The 24,285-nt window shown below is 32.5% G+C and overlaps 1 non-coding gene and 1 pseudogene across 1 annotated transcript; both read right to left on the bottom strand.

The window, feature by feature from the left end:
• Positions 1–24,285, bottom strand: part of LOC101696831 (phosphatidylinositol 3,4,5-trisphosphate 3-phosphatase and dual-specificity protein phosphatase PTEN pseudogene) — a 181,188-nt pseudogene that overhangs the window by 137,458 nt on the left and 19,445 nt on the right.
• On the bottom strand, positions 7,361–7,549 carry LOC147824944 (U2 spliceosomal RNA). Its single transcript, XR_015441596.1, has one exon. It is a non-coding gene; the product is annotated as a U2 spliceosomal RNA (small nuclear RNA).

Below are 24,285 nucleotides of genomic sequence, written 5' to 3'. Positions count from 1 at the left end.
CGCAATATCATGATAATGAAACTACAGGACACAACAAAGGAAACTAGAAACCATGATCCCAGATGAACACAGACACAAATATCCTAAAAAAAATACTGACAAGTCAAATTAAACAGTAAATTAAGGGCATCATTCACCATGATAAAGTCGGGCTCATCCCAGTGATGCAAAGATGTTTTAAAATACAAAAATCAACAAATGTAGTATATCACAGTAGCAGAAACATCTGGTCATTTCATGATTGCAGATGAAATGGATGCAGAAAAGGCATTTCACAAAACTCAATATCACTTTCTTGGGAAAACTTTACTCAAACCATGCATAGGACAGTGCTTCAACTTAAGAAAGACTATATATGATAAACCACAGCTAACAACAGATTTAATGGTGAAAAATGCAAACTTTTCCTCTAAGATCTTGGACAATGCAACTGACTCCTACCATTTTGATTTAGTAGAGTAATAGATTTTTTTACCAGAGCCATTAGTAGAGAGAAAGAAATAGAAGTTATACAGATTAAAAAGTATGGAGTTAAATGAATATATATTTTTAAGCAGCAATGCTTTTATGGGTAAAGAATTCTAAACTCACACCAAATATGTAGAAATAATAAATTCATCAATGTTTCAATATCTTTATAAAGCTATAGTAATGAGAAGGGCATGGTACCAAAATGAAAACAGATATTATATATGTCTAAAAACAGACCTATAGAGAAATATATTCAGTTTTGCATACATATAGAACAAAATATTCAGGAAAATAAAAACCCATAAATAAATCCACACATTTATATTCACTTGATGTTTTTTACAAGGTGTCAAAAACATATACAGTAATGCTTCAGTTCATGAATGCTTTTTTTTTTTTTAGAACAATTTGGTTCCCTAGCAAAAGAATTGGGCAAATTTTGCTTCCATTGCTAAACACCATATCTGCAATGAAGAGACCATGGCCAACTTTCCCAGAATCATGGAGTAAAATTCATGAAAAGGTGGTCTTTTGAATAAGTAGCATTAGGTAAACTGAGTGTGTTTATGTAGGAGAAATTACACCATTGTCCCTCACTATACACAAAAGTTAAGTCAAATGAAAATGTAATTAAAGACATGAAATGACTAAAAGAAAATATTGTGTAGGAGAAATGTTTCTTGTCATCAGTTTGGGCAGTTTTTTTTTTTTTTTTTAATAGGTTCTCAAAGCCAAAGGTTGAAAAGAAAAGACAAGTGCTACAAAAAAAAAAAAAAAAAAAAAAACACAAAAACTAATGTTGCATATCAAAGGAAATAACAGAGTGAAAAGATAATACGTAGAGTGAATGAGAGAAATTATAATGAGAGGTTTAAGGAATAAAAAAGTAGTACAAAATTTAAACAACTCAATAGCACAAAGACAACACTGAGCATGCTGGCATATACTTTTAATTCCAGCAGTTTAGGATGTTGATGTAGGAGAAATGCAAGTTAAAATTCAGCCAAGGCAACTAGTTAAGACCCTGTGATGGCTGACTGATTGTGTGTCAACTTGAGAAGTTTACTTAAGAGAGGCTTAACAGAATCAGCTCAGCAATTCCACGTCAGAGGGTGTGGAAGACCTACCCCACAGTGGCTTTTGGATGGTATAAAGGGGAAATGAAGAATGATGCATCTGTTTCTATCTCTGTTTCTTAGGAGGAGCTCCCATCTTTGCCTTCACCTTGGACATTGTCTCTTGGCTTCCAGTGCAGGCTCTTCAGCTTTTGGCACAGATCCCTCAGCCTTCCACAGCAGACCATCTACCTCCTGATATAGATTTGCATGGGACACTGCAGTGAGCTCCAGACCTTCGACTAAATCCTTCAGTCTCCAAAGTTCAGACAGACCTTTGCACTCTTCCATATCAACTCTGTGGGTGGCCATTGTAATCCAATCTTGTAAATTCATATATATTTGTATATCATGTGTTTTATCTGTTTCTTTAGTAAATATTCACTGATATAGATGACTCAAAAAGAAAAATAATAATAATTATAATAATATTGAGGTGATGCTCTTAAGTGAAATAAATAGAACATACATGTAAATACAGAATAATTTCTCTAGTGTGAAAAATTGAAAGTGTAAATAAGGACTAAAAGGTATAATAGATAATGCGAAAAAGGAAGAAATGGTGCAAAGGGGAAGGGGAAATGAGAGGGGTAGGGGAAGGAAAGAAGGGAGTGGAATTAATAAGAGAAAAAGAAAAAATGGAAACAAAGTCATTGGAGATAGGGAGGGGTGGAGGGGTTAAAGGGAGAGCAGGGCAATGGGGAAAAAACAAGAACCAAGAGAGATTATGTAAAGGTGCCAATTTCCAATGATGAATGTCATTATATTGTATACCTTACATGTACCAATATAATTAATTGAAAAAGGGAGGGGCTTGGTGTGTAGCTCAGAGTGAAGGTTCTGTGTTCAGTCCCAAGAAAGAAAGAAAGAAAGAAAGAAAGAAAGAAAGAAAGAAAGAAAAAGAATTTCAACTCTAGCTTACTCCATGCCATACAGTGAGCAACTTTTTCTACTGTGTCCTTCCACCCAGATAATACTGCCTCACCACAGGCCCAAAAATAATGGATCTGGCTGACTATAGATCTATGAAACCATAAGCCAATATATTTCTTTCCTGCTTTCAATTGTTTTTCTTAGATATAGTGTTAGGGTGACTGAAAGCTAACACAGTATACAAATGACCAACAGCTATTTGACAAACATCTCAACATCTTTAATCAGCAGGGAAATGTAAATCAGTAAGATATTACCTCATAATTGTTATAATGACCATTATCAGAAGGACAGAAGATGAAAAAAATGGAAAGAAGGTGGGTAAATAGAAACCTTTTCATATTGTTTGTAGGAATGTAAATTAGAACAGATAATAGTAATGAAAATAAAATAAAAGTTCCTCAAAATTTAAAAATAGTACTATTATGTAATTTCACAATCCTACTATTGGATATACATCTAAAGGAAATGAAATCAGCTTGTCATATATATATTTTCACTCCTATGTTTATTATGGTATGATGTGCAATAGCTAAGATACAGAATCAAATTCATTATCCATTAATAGATGACTGATAAAGACAATATGTATATATACATAATGGAATATTATTCATAAAATGTTAGGAAATTCTGTCATTTGCTACAACATGAATGAACATGGAGAACATCATGTTAAGTGTAATTAGCCAGGAGGAGATAAAAAAATTTTTGAATGATGCCTCTCACATGTATAATCTATAAACATTTATGTCATTGAAGGAGAGAGAGTAAAATGGTGGGTACCAGAGTCATGGGTGTTGACAGGACAGAATAAATAGGGAGCTACTGATCAAAGAATATATATTTATAATTAAACAGTAGAAAGGCTTGAAAAATTTATCCAGAATACTCAAATACATGGAGACAGAAAGCAGGTAAGTTGTTATGTGGGGCAAGGAAGTGGAGGAGAGTGGATAGAGTAAGTGAGAAATGGGAAATTACTATTAATTGCAAGAGAGTTTTGTTTTATATGATAAAAATGTTCCAAAAATGATTGTTGAGTGTTAGCACAATTCTGTGAATATATTAAGGGATGGATTATGCATTTTAAACTGGTTAATTTAATAATTAGTGTGACTTGCTTCTCAATAAAGTTGTTCATTTTATTTTTAAAAATTCAATATATATAAATCATTAAAGCATTAATAACAGTTTTGTATATATAGTACAATTGAAGCTGCTTTAAAATGCCATTTTCTTGATTCCTTCCAAATAGTTCTAATCACATGATATTTTATTTTTTAGTTTGCTGCAGTATATGAATGCTTAGGAGAAACACTTGTGGAAAGAAACAAGAAAAGCAGTAGTGACTATCAGTGTAGTAGGACTCGAGATTATTTTGTATTCTTTATACTTCTCAATAAATTATGAATTTTGAATAAAAATTCTGCTACTCTTCCATAATGACAATAACATAGATAAGAACAATGGTAATAATTTGGTATTTCTTCAACATTTACAATTGTTTATCAGAAAATAATCTAGTGCAGAAATTGAGGGTTCAGAAGAGAAAATGAAAATATTCAGTCAGCAGAGATTTTAAAGTGTTATAGCTGTCCCTTTTTATTAGTATGTTTGTGATATGTAACGATTATTTTCCTCTTGGAGAGTTCATATAAATACACATTGGATCTTGCTTATTTTTCTCCCCATTCCTCCACTTTCCCTCTCACTTCTTCCCATGTCCTCTTCCCATTTAGAGAATCTACCTCTCTGTTTCCTAACATCTCTCTTTTATTTTGCTCTTTAAATTACTTATATTTTGCATCTCTCATATTAGAGAAACCATGTGATACATAAACTGTGTCTTACCTCAATTAGTACTAAAGTCTCAAAATCCATCTATTTTTCTACACATGACTTAAATTTATCCTTCTTTATGTTTGAGTAGCATTCAAAGACTATGTTTATTGTTCTCTTTAATAATTTTCCCCATTGAAGGGTGTTTTAAAGAGTGCATCTATTACAATCCTCCAGAAAGACAATTTTGTATTAAGTAACAGATTTACTTGATGACTAAATCAAATTTCTAAATATTAAATTTCTTTAATATTATTTTTTCTCAAGGGTTTTAGTGATACAATAAGAAGCATCAAATACTTCAGAGAAAAGCTCAGCATGAAAGGATAAGCAAAAAAAAGTGATTAAGAGAAACACTTGGGTACTCATGATTATAGAAAGACCAAAATAATGATGGATAGTAGTAAAATCCTATTCTTATATTTGGTAGGGTTTATGTACCCTGTACTTCAGTGGCTCTTAGGGCACAGATAAATATTCCTTATTGGAAGTGCTTTAATAGACATACATAAAGTTTATTTTATCCAATTTGTAGTAATAATATAAATTAAAAAATGTAAATAACTTGCAATATGATATAGCATATTCCAAGTAATGAGGTATAGTCATTGTTTCTCTATGTTCCCTCCACCTGTCTCCTTCCTCCTTCCTATCCCCCTTCCTCCTCTATTTTTTTTGTGATATTGGAAATTGAGGCCTTCACACTGAACTATATCCCCAGCATTTTCAAAAGATTTCTCTTTCTTAGATTTTGAGATGGAGTCTAGCTGAGTACCTCAGGCTGGGCTTGAACTTGCAATCCTACTGCCTGTTTTCTAGAATGCTGGGGTTATAACTATAGGCCACCAGCCCAGGCTCGAAATCTTTCTGAGAAGTTACTATCTCCAAGTGAAGAATTAAATCATTAGAAAAATGTCTTCTGAAGGACCTGTTTCACTTTAATATTATTCTATTTTGTCTTAAAATGAAATCCACCTCTCTTTAAATATTACTTATTAATCCTTTCTGTACTTTAACTCTTTGAAATCTACTCTAATGAATTTCAGGGAGAAACTCACAAAATGTCTCCTGGAGTAAAAGAATCTTATGTGGGGCCAGAGATTTAGCTCAGTGGTTCCAGCGGCTGCCTCCCAAGCGCAAGGTCCCGAGTACGATCCCCGGTACCAAAAAAAAAAAAAAAGAATCTTACATTTTTTCATCAATATCCATCCTAGAGAGGTTGATTAGCTTTTCTCCATATATATGCTTTTTCAAATATGAGGTACAACTATTATTTGGAGTTGAGTTTTATAAATCTACATAGAAATGCTGTGAGAAATATTTAGTCTTTGTTTCACTAAATATATTTTGCTGTACCTGCAAAAACTCGGTAACCCCCCAAATATTATATATTTGTATAATAAAAATTATTTGCAAAATTAAAATTAAAATTATGCTTAATTAAAAATAGAATAAATATATTTGATTACATTTATGAGATTACTAAGTCTGGTTATTTGTTGATGAATGAGGACCCTTTTATTTACCTTTTAATTATTTAAACTTTTCTTATTTAACTGTAGTACTTTATTTAATTTTATTCAAAACAATAAATGTACTTGTGCAAATAGTTAAATCTTTAAACATTAAGTTTTAGCAGTTTGTTCTAAGCAATGAAGAAGTTTTAAATAAATGTTAGGTTTTCTGAATACAATTTTTTCCTTATACAATTCAAAAGTATATCAAAATATCATTTATTTTGTTTACATAATAAAACTAAAAGATGTTTATTTGGTATTTCTACTTTTTTGAGAAATATCTATTCATTTTAGATGCCCATTTTGGGGTTGGGTCTTTAAATTTGGGTAAGTTCTTTATATATTTGTAAATTCTTTATATATATTTTTGTAAGTTCTTTATATATTCTAGATAGTAGATCTTTGTTATACCTAAAATTTACCAATAAACATAACAAAAAAAACCCTAAAAATAATTCTGGCACTTACTTCATATCAGAAATTGTCATAAAATCTTTACTTGTCAGTCTATTTAATGCTCACAAAAATATGAAAAATATATGATATGATTATATGTTTTACAGGCTCACATTGGAGAAATTACTTGCCTAAATTGACTTATGCAATAAAATGTGATCTATAGAAGACTAGAATTGGTATCCAAGCTGTAAACACTTGGCTATCCTAAAGTTTGTACACTGATTTCTAAAACAAGCAGTCAGCCCAGCCATGATCATTGACTGATCTTGTCCTTTTCTTCCTTGTAGTTGTTTTTAATTGTATGATAATTTCAATTAAAAAATTAAGTAAATATTCAAGTAATAAATGGAAATTTTCTTAAATTACTAACTTCTGAAAACAGAAAAACTCTCTAAGTAAACATAGTCTATATGTCATGTGTCATTTATTTACACATTTTTTCCTCCAATAGAGTTATTTTATAGAATTGCAAAAATATAAACCTTTCATTATCGTATCCCTACTTGACTCTCATAAAGAGAATATTACATTTTTTAACAGTAAAAATTCCTAGGAGTGCTTAAAAGCACATTCTACTCTGAGCACCATGTATGTAAGCTAGATAAAGGCTAGAGTGAATCATGAATCTCTGTTGTGTATATGAAATTCAAGACTAATATTCCAACAAATGACTATACAAGTATGAGTAAAGAAATTATAGATAAAATCATTGACATTTTAATAAATTTTATTTGATATCTTTTGTCTAGTTTCTGTGTGATTTCTGATAGATTATACCAAATTTACATAATAAATACATATATTAGAATTGAAGAGTAAAACAGTTAAACATTAAAATTAAGGTTTTTCCGTTTACTTTCTTCTTTTTTTTTTTTTGTACTAGGGATCAAATTCAGGACCTTGCGCTTGCAAGGCAGGCCCCAGAACCACTGAGCTAAATCTCTGGCCCTACTTTCCTCTTTTAAAATCATCAGTAACACAATTTATTTTCTATTACACTTCCTTTTTTTTTTTTTTTTTTTTTTTTGGTGCACCATTCCTGGAAGTACTGCAATACCAGGTCAATGTGTGGAGAGGACAGAGCAAGCTCCTACTTCATCTCCCAGGTCCAAAAATTCATATAATATATATTGTCCTCAGAGGATGTATCAGATATTAAACTGATAAAAACAGATACTACACTTGGTCTTAACCAAAAGGCTGATAAGCTATTCTATTACACTTCTTATTTTTTATTTTCTATCACCTAGTAAGGGAAGAACCAATGTTTTTAACTCTTAACCCTCTTCAATTATATAAACTACATACTAAAAGTATTTCACATGATTTCCCTGGTAGATAATATAAACACATTTTCTGCTACATTTCTTTAAAATTTGGACCTCATCCCATTGATATAAGTAACTTTATGCTTTATGAATGAAATGCTTGAATGGTTTATGTTTTGTTATTTCATTGCTTTCAATTTATTTTTAAATTTAAAGTATGTCTCTAACAAATAATATGTATTCAAAAGCTCATTATTTTATATTTTTTCACTTTGATAGTCTTTTCTTATTTTTTCCTTTTAAATTGAATGTACTTACTGGTATGGAATTTAAGTTCATCATATTGTTCCTGATATATCCACCTGTGTTTTGTTTATTGTATTCTTCTTTTTCTATATTTTAGATTATGAAAGTTCTGTTTGCTTCCCATTTCCCTGTCTTTTCAAATATTTGGTTGTGTTAATTTTTTTAACTCTTTAGTATTGGTAATTTGGGCCATTGTAATGAATTTGTATTGGAAATTCTACATTGTTTTAATTTTCATTCTCTTATTACCAATGAAGTTGAACACAAATTTTATTTGATTTTGGCAATTCGTACATCTTCCATTCTAAGTTGCACGTTCAACTTTTGCATGCATGTTTGATTTGGTTGTTTATCTTTTGTTATTTAGTAGTGGAACTTCTTTATATACTCTGAATGTAATAATTTTTGCACTGAGAGCTTGTGAATATTTTTATATATCTTACATGTAAATATCTTTTCACTATGTTAAGATTTTATTGAAATCTAATTTATCATTTTATTTTTGTTTTGCCTATAAGCATGGTTAAAAAGGTATTTCCCTGTGCTTATTTCTAGAAAGTTTATATTTTCAACCATTATGTTTTGATCTGTGATATTTTAACACTAATTTTCATATTATGCAAAGAAGGATTTGATGCATTAATTTAAACCTGGTCATTTTTCACACCAATCATTGAAAAAATTTTCTCCATTGGCTTGTTTTGATGTGTATGTGGAAAATCAATCATAAAAATGTGAGTTTACATACTGTTATTTTGTTCCAATGATTCTACTTTTATATTAATGTCATACTGCTGTGGTAACTAGAACTTTATAATAAGTTTTGACGTCAGGTAATATAAGTGTTCAAATTTGTTTAAGACTGTCAATGATTCTATGTTTTTCCATATAAATCTTATTTTTCATATTCATAAGTAAATTCCCACTGGTGTACAAAAGTAAAAGGACTTTTACTATGTAAAAATGCTATTTTTATACAGATCTTTTATCCAGTGACTTTGATAAATTCATTTATTAGTTCTAGTTGTCTGACTGTGGAGTCTTTGAGATTCACTACCGAAGTAGTCATGCTTTTGTGTGAATGTGGAGAGATTATTTTATTTCTGTAGTTGCAATCTTTATATTTTTTTATTTTTCCTTCTTTCCTTATGGCAGAGACTTAAACTGCAGATACAATGGTAAATAGAGGTGATAAGTATGGGCACTGTAATCTAATTCATGACCTCAGGGGGAAGTATTTAATATTCCACCATTTGTTTTGGCACAAGATGTATGTCTTTCATATGTGTCTTTTATTAGATTTAGGAATATTACATCTGTAATTTGTTGACTTTTTATCAAGTAAGGGTATCAAATTTTCAATTGTCTCTTTACTGTGCCTTTATTGAGGTTTATTTCTCATTTGCATATATAGAGATATTTTATTTTCAAATGTTAAATTAATCTTACACTCCCAGGATAAACATTTGGTTATACTCTCTTATCCTTTAAATATATTGCTGGTTTTGTTTTGCTAAAATTTGGTAAGAACTATATCTATGTTCATGGTATGGATGCCTATTCAGTTGTGGTATATTATCATTTGTATTTGATGAGAGATTCAGTTTGCTAGTATTTTAGTAAAAGGTTTTGTTTGTTGATGAGGAATTTTACTCTTTACTTTTTCATATTATGTTTGTTGAGTTTCAATATCATAGTTACATTGACTTCAAAAAAATGAGGCAGGCACTTTATTCCATACTTATGCTTCTTAAATTTGTGTATAAACATGGCTTTCATTTTTTGTATATTTGTTAAGAGGTCATAAGTAAAATCCAATTTGAGAGTTTTTCTTGAGAGGTTTTTTTATTTATTCAAAAATTGTTAGTCAATGTCTGTCCCAATATTGACTTTAGCTATTTAATTTCTGACCTTGTGTTTATTGTATATGTGAAAACTTTATAATGAGAGGGGCTATTAATCCATTTTCAAGTGTGAAATATTTTTTATGACCACTACTTTCTGCTTAATGCATAGGAGTCATCCAGTTGCAGCTACTTCAAATAACATTCCACTTCTTTATCTGATTAAAAAAACTTTCTCTTAGTTATTATATTTGTATTGTTTCCTTTTAGATGAATTTTCACTTTATTGTTTTCTAATAAGTATAGGTCCTATGTCTTAGTTACAATATGCATTAATAATAAGATTTCTAATGTGAAAGCATTTTTTATTTTTCAATTTCTAAACTAAGATATACTCCCAAGATAAGCATTTGGTTATATTGTATTAAACTTTAAATATATGGCTGGTTTTGTTTTGATAAAATTTGGTAAGAATTATACTATGTTCAGCTTTGAAAGAAAATGATCAAAAGATTTATTTCAAATTTAACAAGCACTTATTGATCTGTTCAGAACTGTCTCTTCATGTACAAGGTGTGATAGATATTTATCATGACTGTTTAATTTTAAAAGTTATTACAATAAAAATATGTTGCTATTAATCCACCTCAAACTACTCCTGCTTGCTTCAAACACACTTATCCTTTCATTCTTGTCACTCCCTGAACAGTTTTGGAAGTTTTCTTTCTTAAACATCTTTATTTGCTGTTATGGCTGTCTTGCGAGGCAGGGGATGGAACCACTGAGCTAAATCCCTGCACCTGTAATGGCTGTCTTGATGTCCTGAATTGATTCAAAGTGTTTATCTTTTATGGTCATTTTGACTTTGGGGAAGAGCCAGAAGTCACAGAGTGCCATGGATGAGGACACACTGTTTTTCCACTGGATGGTACCACATAGCTGCAGTCATCATATTTTTATCACAGCTCCTAAAGGCACTCAAGAAAGAGGACTTCCAGAACTGCTTCAGAAAGTGGGAAAGTGCTGGAGTGTATTTGAAGTGAGGCTGAGTATTTAGAAAGTAATTGATGGCAATGGGTCTTTTACTGTAATAATTTTTAATTTAAATATTTAACATATTTTGATCACATCACATATATGACTTCAATTGGTCTTAACAGTCTGTGACAAAGTGATTGACTATTTCTCATATTAGATGTCACCCTACTACCCTGAAATTCTATCCTCATTAGAAAATATGTGAATACTTTCTGTGCTAATTTGTGTTTATGTGGTCTTATGATTTAAAAAAAATAATTTCTTAAATAGACCACGATAGGAAAATAGCTCCTTGGTTACTGGAAACTTTATTCTAGATATTATAACAAATAGCTCTTATCACAGGTTATCATACTGTAAAATAATTGCTTAACTGAATCCTTTTTAATACTTAATTCTAACAGTTTACTCATGTGTTATGTATCTCGATTCCTAGTGTCTCCTCTGTAATTAATCTGCTAGCTTGACCTTTATTATGATATGCCCACTACATGAAAAAATTATTTTCTTTTGTACGTATGCAAAGATGTATAGACACAAAGTGCATGCCTGTGTGCCCACACATAGCCTTGCACACGTGCACACACACACAAGATTTGTAAATATAGAACTAGATTAGAAAAAATACTGTTTAAAATACATGTAATTCAGTTAAAGTAATTTTTTGGTTTTAAAGGTAAACTCCAGGGTAGATACAGATTGATAAGTAGTACAATAAATTTAAGTCAACACTTAGTTTAAAATGAAACCTACTGCACATAGAATTTATGAACAGCCAAGGCATCATAAACCAGGTTCCAACTGAAACATGTCCAACTGAAATTTCACTGACATCTTGTAAAAGAAAAAAGAGTGAACAATATCTACAGATTTTACTGACTACCAACCAGAGAAAAGAGCATCATTTATTAAAATTCAAGGAAGATGATAATGATGATGATGATAAACAAAACAGATAATAGTGGCTGGGATTTTGGAAGCCTTCCACCTACACTTTCTGCATGTGTAAAGAGAAAACCAAGCAGCTGGCACACCAGATGGTTCATATTTGTGATGCCCCGGGAAAACAAAAAGAATATAGAAGACAGAAAGACATGCTCCTACTGATACTAATAGTTTAGTATTCAAATTATGCTACAAGCATTTTTTCTCTATAGGATATTAATGTTACTACGCATGAAAAAGAAATCTTAAAAATGAACTTTTAAGTCAAGAAGAAGACTGAATTTAAATGTATCTTTTCCTTGTGGAAAATTGAATCCTCTAATCACCTAGTGGGTTTTTATCACTTTTATTACATTCTTTGCCAAACTTCTTTCCAAGCATAATTCAGAGGAAAAACTTCCTCTTAGTCCTTATTATGTGGCTCTTTCTCAAACCATGAGACCAGGTTAACTCTCACTCTCTTATTTCATGATTTATTTGAATATGTAACTAAGAAAAGATTGTTTTCATTAAATATATTGTCTGCTATATTTCTCAGTGTGTAATCAGCTCAGAATATTCTTCATGTAAGTTCTGTTTTAGTATTCACTCTTCTATGTAAAATTGGCTGCTCTTTTGAATATGGGTGTGGTGGAGAAGGAATGCTCACATCCAATTCATCTATTTATAGATTTCACAATTCTTTGGATTAAAAAATTTAAAAGTTTTACTTTTTATGTATGCAGAGTTTCAATTAGGAAGAATTTTACTCCTTACTTTGCTAATCTCCTAAGGACTTTAACCATTACTTGCAAAGTTTTCCCTTTTCTTACAGGGATAATTTAAAAGAACTGATCATGCATTAGTAGATGGAAAAAATGTATGCCAGCATATTTGAATAACAGATCATTAAGAAATTAATAGTGATAACATACTAGCTCTTTGAATTTAAGAAGAAAATGCGCTCAAGACATAAAACATGTATTTCATTAAACAGTTCCATGGATTTGTTTTGTGAAAATCTGTCTTTATTTTAACAAAATACATTTTAAAAATTTTAAAAGAGCACTTCTCATAATGCTGTTAAAGACTCCCCCAAATTAAACTAAAATATGAGTCATAAAGGAATAAAAATAAAGACAGTCAACAAAGCAAAATAAAATTCATCAATTTATACTGAGTACACATAATTCAGTTCATGACACTATTTTATATTATCACATAAATGTAAAGTTGTTTTCAATGAAATGTAGAGCTTATAATGTAATGGATTTATTTTATCTAGATAGATGTTCAAAAGCTTTTAAAGTTTATATAAATCCTTATAAGAACAAATGCATTATTTTACCTGTAGAAAAGAAAGATAAACATTTACAAGCTTTAAATGGTTACAATAAATCACATTGAAGTTACAGTGTAAGATTTTGCCCTTGATAATTAAGTGATAGTTTTATATTAAAAAATATATTGAAAATTAGATTTAGGTAATGTAAAATTATAATGAACACTGAAATAGTTACAATAATTTTTCAAATATTTAAAAATATTAGCCAGTTGTTATAGTTAGGTTTATAGATATTAATACAGGTAAGGCCATAAAATTAGTATTGTTTAGTTTAATAATAAAATGTTTCACCACACACACTAAGCCTAACAGATCTTTTTTTGTGTGTGTGTGCCAGGGATCGAACTAGGGACCTTGTGCTTGTGAGGCAGGCCCCGGAACCACTGAGCTAAATCCCTGGGCCCTAACAGATATTTTTTAGAAATATATGCTATGCACTGACCTTAAGAACAAATAGGACACATTAAAATCACAATACATATTTACTGCAAATAAGAATATGTCCTTCTACAGGTGGGCACTGAGTTATAAATATTTGTGTTATATCTATTTTAGGTTAGATTATTTTTTGGTGGCAGTAACTCTTGTATTTTACTTTGTCTTATTGTTAAGTGAGTTTCAAGTAGTGTCATAATGAATGCACAAATATTGAAAAAGTTCAAAACCAATAGTTGAAATGTGGTAAAAGATCTATGCTTCTCTATGGACAGACTTTTGTGTAATAAAGATTGCCACATTGATTAAAAACATACAAATTTCTGCATTTTTATTAACTTAAATTAATCCACTTTAATTGAAATATAAAATTATGATCTGGAGATTTTGATATTTTTCATGAATCGATTACAAGTATATTATTTCAGAATTTCCTAAGCTACATTCAGGGAAAAGCTCAATCTCATATTATATTTCATTTCTTACTGAGTAATACCTTTCTTTCAAAACTCCTACTTCCCAATTTTATATTTTGCTTACCTTCTTTCTGTTTATTAATTCAACAAATGAGATAATAAACAGACATGATATAACGTTAAATAACTGGCCACTGTTGTGAAGGATATCAAATTCAAAGGCTTACACACAATTGAAAACAGGAAAATTTATGATTGGTTACATTCTTTGTTACTGGGGAAAATACTTGACACAATTTGGTTTGTTTTGGCTCAGAGATTTTAGAGGTTTTAATCTATAGTGATCTGGCTCTAAGGCAAAGTGTATGCCAGATGGACATCACAGAGGAGAAACACCTCATGGCCTGGATAGCAGTAAGCAAAGAGAGTCCAAAGGAAGAGAGAAAAAATATACACTTCCAGGTCATGCTACCAGGGATCCACCTCCTTGGACTAGGCTTTACCTCCCAACATCACATTTAGCTATAAACTCATCAGTGGACTCATCCACTGATCAGTACCCTGTTCCCATGATATAATCATCTTGAAAATATCCTCCAATGAGTGCATGAAGCTTTGGGGGTGGACTTTCTGTTACAAACAATAACGCATGCCATTGGACAAATTGTATGAAAGTAGATGAGGAATTTATAATGGACACTTTTAAAAATACATTCAACCTTCCAGGCCACCATACCACCACCCCCAGTGCCCAGGAGCAAAGCTGTCCCCAGCACAAAGGAGATGAAACTTCTGGGCCTCAATATCACTGCCCGAGTGCCTAAGAGCAGAGCTGCCCCAAGTGAAGAGAAAGTGAGCTATCTGGACTGCCTTACCACTGACCACAGTGCCAAGGAGGTTAGATGCACGGTCACCAACAGCACACATCCCCTCCACCACCCCTACCCCTTTGAAATAAGAAGACTTAAATGAGTCTGAAAACCAGACTTGCAGATCACCTAAAGCAACCCCAAAGGGAAATGAGATGGAACAATCTGATACTCAAACACCTGGACTCCCTGAACAGACAACAAAAGAGGATCTGGAAAAAATGAAATCATAAATACTTTATCAGATAAGAGCAAAGGTTGTGCCCATAGTGCAAGACATGATTAATAAATCTAGAGCAGACACAGATAAAAAATAGAGGAGCTGAGGAACATGATGGGATCCAAATATAGGAAACAAATGGAATCCATAAAACAGATGCAAACAGATTTCCAGGAGATTAAAAACTCCATTGAAAGTTTACACATGAGAATGAGCCAATGACAGGACAGAATTTCAGATACAGAAGATAAAATTGCAATTAGTGATCAGGAAAAGAAAAATTTCTTTAAAATAGTAAGGGATGATGAGGAAATCAATCTAACAGCTGCTAGATGATGCAAAGAAGAATAATATAAGACTGATCCAGAGTCAAGGAAGACATAGAAGAGAGTGAACATGATATAAAAATAAAACTATTCACAGAAGTGATGGCAGAAAACTTCCCAAACAGAGGAAAAGAACTTGACATATAGATGGGGCATGTAGGACTCCAAATAGCCTTGATCAAAAAAAAATCTACACATAGGAATATAATAGTTAAGATTCCAGAAACCCAATAGAAGAACAAAATTCTACAAGCAGTTAGAGAAAAGAAACAAATCACATACAAAGGAAAACCCATCAGAATCACAGCAGACTTCTCAACATGAACCCTCAAGGCAAGAAGAGCTTGGAGCAAGGTATTCCAATCCCTAAAGGAAAACAGCTTCCAACTCACATTGATGTACCCTGCAAAACTATCTTTCAAAATCAATGGAGAGATAAGATACTTTCATGACAAAGAGCACCGTAAGAACTTCATGAATACCAAACCAGCACTCCAAAAAATTTTAGACAATATCCTAGGAAAATACAAGGATCACAAACCCAGGAAGCCCAGCAGAATGAATCCATTGTGCATGACAAGAAATTAAATGCAAAAGGGGAGAATCCAACAAAAAGAAAAAGTCATAATAATGATAAGTCAATATGTATCAGTTATAACCATCAATGTTAATGGTTTCAATTCACCAGTCAAAATAAATAGACTGGCAGAATGGGTCAAGAAGCAAGATCCAACAATATGGTGAAAACAAGAAACACATTTAATTCAAAAAGAAACTCATAGACTGAAAGTAAAAGGGTGGAAAACAATACTCCATGTGACAGGAACCTGACACATGACAGAAGTAGCTATCCTCTGCAGATTAAGATGATTTCAAACAAACACTGATTAAAACACACAAAGGAGAACCCTACATCCATATAAACGGAACAATCCAAGAGGAAGAGATGACAATCAATAACATATAAACACCAAACACTAGTGTGCCCAATTATATAAAACAAATACTAACAGACATGAAAAATCAAATAAGCAGAAATACAATAGTAGTGGGGGATCTCAATACCCCTCTGTCACAAATGGATAGATCAACTAGATGAAAAATAAGCAACAAAATACTAGAACTCAATCAAACTCTTGAAAAAATGAACTTAACGGGTGTTTACAGAGTGTTCACCCCACAAAAACTGAACACACATTCTTTTCAGCTGCACACGGGTTTTTCTCCAAAATAGACCACATACTCACTCATAGAACATGTTTAAGTAAGTGCAAAGGAATTGAAGTTATCCCCTGTATATTATCAGACCATAGTGTGATGAAATTGGAGAACAGTACCAAAAGAAACCGCAAAAATTTCATAAACACATGGAAATTGAACAGCACACTTCTGAATAACCAATGGGTCACAGAGGAAATTAAAGAAGAAATCAGACAGTTCCTACAATTAAATGACAATGTAAATATAACATATTGGAATCTATGGGACACAGTGAAAGCAGTCTTATGAGGGAAATTCATATCAGTGAATACTCATATTAGGAAAATAGAGCAAGCCGAATTAAACAACCTGATGCTGAACCTCAAGTTTCTGGGGAAAGAAAAGCAGGACAAAAGCAAAGCTCATACAAGGGAGGAAATTATAAAAATCAGGGCAGAAATCAATGCACTGAAGACTAAGAATGATACAAAAAAATCAATGAAGCCAAGAGTTGGTTCTTCAAAAGAATAAACAAAATTCCCATACATTTAGCCAACTTATCAACAAAAGGAAACAAAGGCCCATATCCATGCAATTAGGAATAAAGAGGAAGAAATTACAACAGGCCCAGCAGAAATCCAGAGGATCATCAATACCTACTTTGAGAACCTATACACCAATAAAATGGAAAACACAGAAGAAATGGACAGATTCCTAGATAAGTGTGAATTACCAAAGTTGAATGAAGAAGACCTAATTCTAAATAACCCAATATCAATTAATGAAATTGAAAATTTCATTAAAAACTTACCAACTAAGAAAAGCATGGGTCCTGATGGCTTCACTGCTAAATTCTACATGACATATAGAGAGGAACAACTGCCACTACTGTTTGAACTCTTCAATGAAATTGAAAGGGAAGTAATGCTTCTGAAATCATTCCTGAAAGCAAGCATCACCTTGATCCCCAAAGCAGAGAAAGACCCAACTGAAATAGAGAACTATAGGCCAATCTCACTAATGAACATAGATGTAAAAAATCCTTAATAAAATACTGGCAAATAGAGTGCAGAAGATCATCAAGAACATCTAACCCTGGAACCAAGTGGGATTCATTCCAGGGATGCAGGGATGGTTCAATATACACAAATCAATAAATGTAATAGACTCTATCAATAGAGCCAAGGACAAAAACCACATGATCATCTCAATAGATACAGAAAAAACATTTGGCAAAATCCAACATGCATTTACAATAAACACCCTACAAAAAATTGGAATAGACAGTTTCTACCTCAATCTGGTAAAAGCCATCTATGAAAAAACCAACAGCCAATGTCATAGTAAATGGTCAAAAACTGAAATCCTTCACACCAAAACAAGGAACAAGACAAGGATATCCACTATCATCACTCCTGTTCAATATAGTTCTGGAAACATTAGCCACAGGAATTAGACAAGAGAAAGAAATCAAAGGAATAAAGATAGGAAATTAAGAAGTCAAATTGTCATTATTTGCACATGACATGATACTCTATATAGAAGACCCCAAGAACTCCACCAAAAGTCTTCTAGACTTAATAACCAAATTCAGTAAAGTAGCTGGATAGAAGGTCAACACAAAAATCAATAGCTTTCCTCTACACAAACAATGGACTCACTGAGAGAGTAATAGGGCAAACAATTCCTTTCACAATAGCATCCAAAAAACAAATATATCAGAATCAACCTGACAAAAGAAATAAAAAAACCTCTTCTCTGAAAACTATAGCACTCTGAAAAGAGAGATTGAAGATGATATCAAAGAATGGAAAGACGTCCCTTGCTCCTGGGTAGGAAGAATCAACATATTGAAAAAGCCCATACCTTCAAAACTGCTATACAGATTCAATGTAATCAAAATTGAAATCCCAGCAGAACACTTCACGGACCTTGAGAAAACAATCCAAAAATTCATTTGGAACAAGAACAGACATAGAATAGCAAAAGCAATTCTAGGTAACAGACATGACAGGGGGTATCACAACCCTTAACTTGAAACTATACTACAAAGCTACTATGATAAAAACAGCATGGTATTGGCAAAGAAACAACATGAGGACAAATGGAACAGATTAGAAGATGCAGAAACAACTCCAGACACACTCAGCCACCTCATCTTTGACGAAGGACCCAAACACACTCACTGGAGGAAAGATAGCCTCTTTAATAAAGGGTGCTGAAAAAAATGGGTTTCAACTTGCCAAAGATTAAAACTAGACCTATATCTCTCAGGGTCCACTAAACTAAACACAAAATGGATTAAAGATCTAAATATTGATATAGAAATGATAAATTGACTGGAACAGAGTTTAGGTAGAACTCTTGAAGACACTGGTGTAGGAAAACATTTTATGAATAAAACCTCAGTTGCCCACGAACTAGCACAAGCACTCAACAAGTGGGATCTCTTCTTATTAAAAACCTTCTGCACAGCAACAGAAACCACCAATAGTGTGAAGAGACAACCCATAATGTGGGAAAAAATTTTCATCTGCTGTCTCTCAGTCAAAGGTCTATTATCTAGAATCTATAAAGAACTTAAAAAAATCAGACCTCCCAAATTTAAAGACCCAATCCAAAAATGGGCATCTGAAATGAGAAGACATTTCTCAGCAAAGAAGCAGAAATAGCAAATAAACATATGAAAAAATGTTCAACATCACTGATCATTTGAAAGATGCAAATGAAAACAAGGCTGAGATTCCACTTCACCCCAGAAAGAATGGCTGCTATCATGAAGTCAACCAATAACAAATGCTGGCGGGTCTGTGGGGAAAGAGGGACCTTGGTCCACTGCTGGTGGGAGTGTAGACTGGTGCAATCACTGTGAAAATCAGTATGGAGATACCTTGAAAAACTAGAATTGGAAGTCCCATTTGACCCATTTTTCCCCTGCTGGGTATCTTCCCCAAAGAATTAAAAGAATTGTACCACAGTGATATACATGCACCCATGTTCATAGAAGCAAAATTTCTAATAGCTAATAATTGGAAACAGCTCAAATGCCCATCAACTGGAGACTGGATAAAGAAAATGTGTTTTTTTTTAAAAAAATTAAATGGAGTACTACTCAGCCATAAAGAATGAGAAAGTAGAGACATTTATTGCTAAATGAATTCACATTGAGGTGATACTCTTAAGTGAAATAAATAGGACACACGTGTAAATACTGAATAGTTTCTCTAGTATGAGAAACTGAACGTGTAAATAAGGACTAAATGGTATAATAGACAATTTGAAATAGAAATGGGGCAAAGGGGAAAGGGAAGTGAAAGGGGTAGGGGAAAGGAAAGAAGGGAATGGAATTAATATGAGAAAATGGAAAACTGGAAACAAAGTCCTTGTAAATAGCAAGGCATGGAGGGGTTGAAGGGAGGGCAGGGGAATGGGGAAAAAATAAGAACCCAGATGGATTATATAAAGGTATAAATTTCTAGTGATAAATGTCGTTATATTGTATACCTAAAATGTACCAATAAAATTAATAATAATAAATAAATTAAAATACATTCAAGAGTGACTTTGGCTTGGATGAGTCTTAGATTCCTATTTTTTACCAAGGAGAGGGATATCCTATATATTGCACTATACATTTAAGATTAGTATTATCTAGGAGTCAGGTGGCATTGTGAAAATTGTTTAATGGTGAACCTAAAGCTAGCAGAATAAAAATAAATGTATCAATGCTTTTGGTGAAATTGTGCTAATTGGTTTTTCTGTGGTACCTAAAGTATCTTCTTTTCAGCATTAACATTGTAACTGACCTGGTTTACTATCCTGGTTCTATTTGGCGTTTCACATACATAAATCCCAGCTCATTTAGTTTGCTCATTCTTTGGTATCAAGAGTCACAGTGTTGATCCATCCTGCACTGATATACACCATGTTAGTAAAGGAAGATAGTGTGAAGGAATATGATGTGCTGAGAAAAAGTTCTGAGATTTAGGAACCAAGAGTGAAAATCTTGTGAAATTCAAAGGCAAAGTATAAATTCAAAGAAAAGTGTATTTAAGTGGGCAAGAAAATAGAAAGTAGTTTCTGATTTCCAGAAACCTGGGTGGCGGGAATTAGGACAGAGATTTCAGCAATATTGAGCTTTTTTCAGATGTGATATATTTGGTATCAGAAAGATGGAACAAGAAGCAGATAAGTGAGACATTTTAACAGACCTGGAGGGGAAGGACTATTAAGTATGCAATAGACTTGATCTTTACTTTCCTGTGTGGCTCTTTGGTAAAAAGCATTTCCCAATGTCCTTGTTACTGGTGAAAAGTTATAATTTGAACAGAGCTGGCACTACTTCAGGTCAGGACAGCACCAGCTTCAGTGTCTGATAAATTTATTTTGTCCCTGAAAAAAAGTTTTAGTAGGTGGGTTAATACAGCTTTATTTGCTTCTACCCTTTAGTGATTTGTTTTATCTGCCTAGAATCTTTGCTTTGATATTCTAAAACTAATTTTTTCTCATTCTATTTTATGAGATTTTTAAAATATAAAATCATGATGTTTTAATATAGCATGTGACAAAATATTAGAGAATATTTTTTCAGATAGATATATAATACTAGAAATGATAAAATATTGGCAATACTAGTATTAGAGTAGACACAGAAGTAAATTCCAGTAATAATGAATGGCAAAATCTTCAATGCACACTGGAAAAAACCACTATCTGGAATTTAAACAATTCTTTAAAGGACAGAAATACAGTACCTAAAAGGACATAAATACAATGTGCATATATGTAAATATATGAATTTTTGTCTAATATGTTATAACATGAAATATATACATAGTATATAACACTGTATAAAAATCATTGATAATAATTTATTGTATAAGCCAATGACTAAAAAATATTTGCTATATATGACAATGTGTTAATTACTATGACAAGTTTTGAAAGTCCTTTATAAGAAAAAAAAAACAGACCATACAACAAAATACACCATTAGATAAAGATACTTTGTTACTTCAGTTTCCCTTGAAAGTAGTCTACTTGGGAAATAATTCCAGGCCAGAGGAGTAACAACACAGAGAGAATAATGGAGGGAAGGAGAGAAAACCATGGCAGAGGCCTGTTGTGAGGGTTGATGTCATAGACAAAGGCTCAATATTGCAGGGACTTCTGAGAAGCAAATGGCTATCATTTCTTTTTTCTTTGAAAAGGGATGCTAAATTTGAGGAGTCTATTTTCAGCACTGATCCCTAAACTCCACTTGAGTAGGATTGACTGGAAGGACTAGCTGGCACTTCAGGGCAGTGTTTAAGAAGCAGTTAACCAAGACCCTCTAGCCTTCCAGAAATCCCTAAGATAGAATGCAGAAAACCTCCATTACAAGTCTGAGGCTGGCTTCCAGTTATGGGAGTTGATAGCAAACTGCCCTCTAAACTTGCCACCAATGAAATCAGAGATAAGCCAAAAGGATATCAACACCAAAGGCATCTTGTACAAATACACATGAGCAATTTTCAGAAATAGAATCCCAAATAAGTAGGAAGATATTTAAATAATTAGTCTTTCTATAATATGAAAAATGAAAATTTAAATCACAAAAGAAGTAACATTTCTCTCCTTTCAATATTAGACACAAATCATATCTGAAACTATCAGGTTATAGAAGATTATAGGAAAATAGTAACTTAAGTGCACAGATGGCTGAAATGAAATTAGTCTACATACTTCTAGAAGAAATGAAATGGGAATCAAAAAGCTAATATCCTTCTTCTTTTTTTATACCTGAAAAATAACTCCAAGTACTATTACCAGAAAAGGTTTTATATTCATGTAATTGCAAGAGAAAGTAGCAGGTAAAATGAAACAATTTGACTTACACTTAAGATTATGGACAAATTTCATTAGTATAGTATTCATAAAAGCATATACTCCCCAAAATATACTACACAAAATATGTAAATTATGTGGACTAAAACACTTGGAAAATAATGGTGTAAAGAATGACATGATAATAAAAATTAGGAGGATAAAATATATTTCAGAATTATATGTAAAGTATATATCTTTTTCGTTTTTGGTACCAGGCATTGAACTCAGCACCCTGTGCTTGTGAGGCAGGCAGCAGAACCACTGAGCTAAATCCCCAGCCCTAACGTACATATTTTTAATAAAATGTAAACTGAATTTTAAGATGAAACTAATGTACGTTTTATTTTTAAATTGGTGGTCTATATACAAGAAATATCACTCAAGCTGTAAAATTTGAGACAATGAAATGACATGTTTAAGGTGACAAATATGTTTAAATTGTTTTTAATATTATAGAATATGTAACATATGTATTGAAACAGTACATGATACCCAACTACTATCTGTGGTATTTATATTTCTATGTGTCATTTGAAATGAATTTAATAAACAGAAAATGTATGTTGTAATATAAATGAATCAGAGTACCTTGTGTGGCTGGGCTAGAGAACTTGCTGGGCGACTGCGCATCCAGAGACAAAACCCGAAGCACTCCGCATGGCACCTTCACTGGGGAATCTGGCTGCTACTGCCAAGACAGGCATAAAGACATGATGTGAAAACTCACACCCTCTGTCTCTCAGAAGAAAATGAAACAATGCAATCTTCATCAGAAAGGGATTCAGTTGGCCTATGGATAGCACTATGGAAGCAGGAAAGAAAAAAAAATGTATACACACACACACACACACACACACACACACACATTTTATTTAGGTAAATCCCCCAGTACAAATCAGCAAGTTCAAAACAGCTAAGAATCATAGACTTTTAAAGTGGTCAATTATATGCATTTCTCTATTATATTAACTTCATAGTATTTATATTTGTCAGGTAAAAGGCCAAAAACCAAGAACAGACCAGGCCACAACAAGCCTTTATTAGGGGAACAGATCTTCTGGGCTGTCTCTGAACAAAGGAGAGACAAAATCAATAAGGCCAGGACAGCAAGTGCCTTTTATAGGGGCTTGTAGGAGCTGAGGTGGGGTTGAGTGAGGTAGTGGCTAGGGACTGGAGGAGCCTGTGATGTCACTAGTTGCCATGAGGAGAACAAGCATCAGGTTACTCTTTTGGCGAGAGTAGGGGCGTGTTGGAAAGAAGGTAGCTATTATATACAGCAACCACCCTAAATTGGAGGGAAATCTATCAATATTAAGAAAATTTAAAAATGTCTTCTATTTCCTCTTAAAATGACTCAAAATTAAATTAATTTTATATTGAAAGGACTCATTTTTTTCTCAACTTCAATTCTAATTCCAAAAGTAATGCACATAAAAGTAAATAAAAACTAAAGCTTTGAACTGTGCTTTTCTGTTTGAGTGAGTACACATGTTGCAAATTTCCTGGGTGAAGTTTATACTACAATCATTGGCTACTGCTGGCTGTGGCTGAAACCATTAGTCTAAGCTGTGGCATTCAAATTTATTAGATAGATTATAAACAAATTCAAACAAGAATAAGTATGGTCATATGATAAGTCCTCTACACAGAGCAATAGATCCTGAATCTCCAGCAGGGCAAAAAGTCAGAATAAGAGACTTCATAGTAAATGTCAAATTATTACCCTTTTGAGAACCCTGTGCTTCAACCATCAACACAGACCCAGCAGATTATACTGCCAATACAGGTTGCTCACGTCCCTCTATTAATCCTGCAGTCCGGATGACTTTGCCTAAAAGCATGGACCACAAATTGCTTCTACAAAGCAGTGCATTTTTCCAGTATAATTC

This window comes from Heterocephalus glaber, unplaced genomic scaffold (assembly GCF_053883595.1).
Source record: "Heterocephalus glaber isolate CG9 unplaced genomic scaffold, H.glaber_assembly_v1.0 deba00001523, whole genome shotgun sequence".
Taxonomy (NCBI): domain Eukaryota; kingdom Metazoa; phylum Chordata; class Mammalia; order Rodentia; family Bathyergidae; genus Heterocephalus; species Heterocephalus glaber.
Note: the sequence above shows the minus strand (reverse complement) of the source record. Positions and strands in the feature narration are given on the sequence as shown.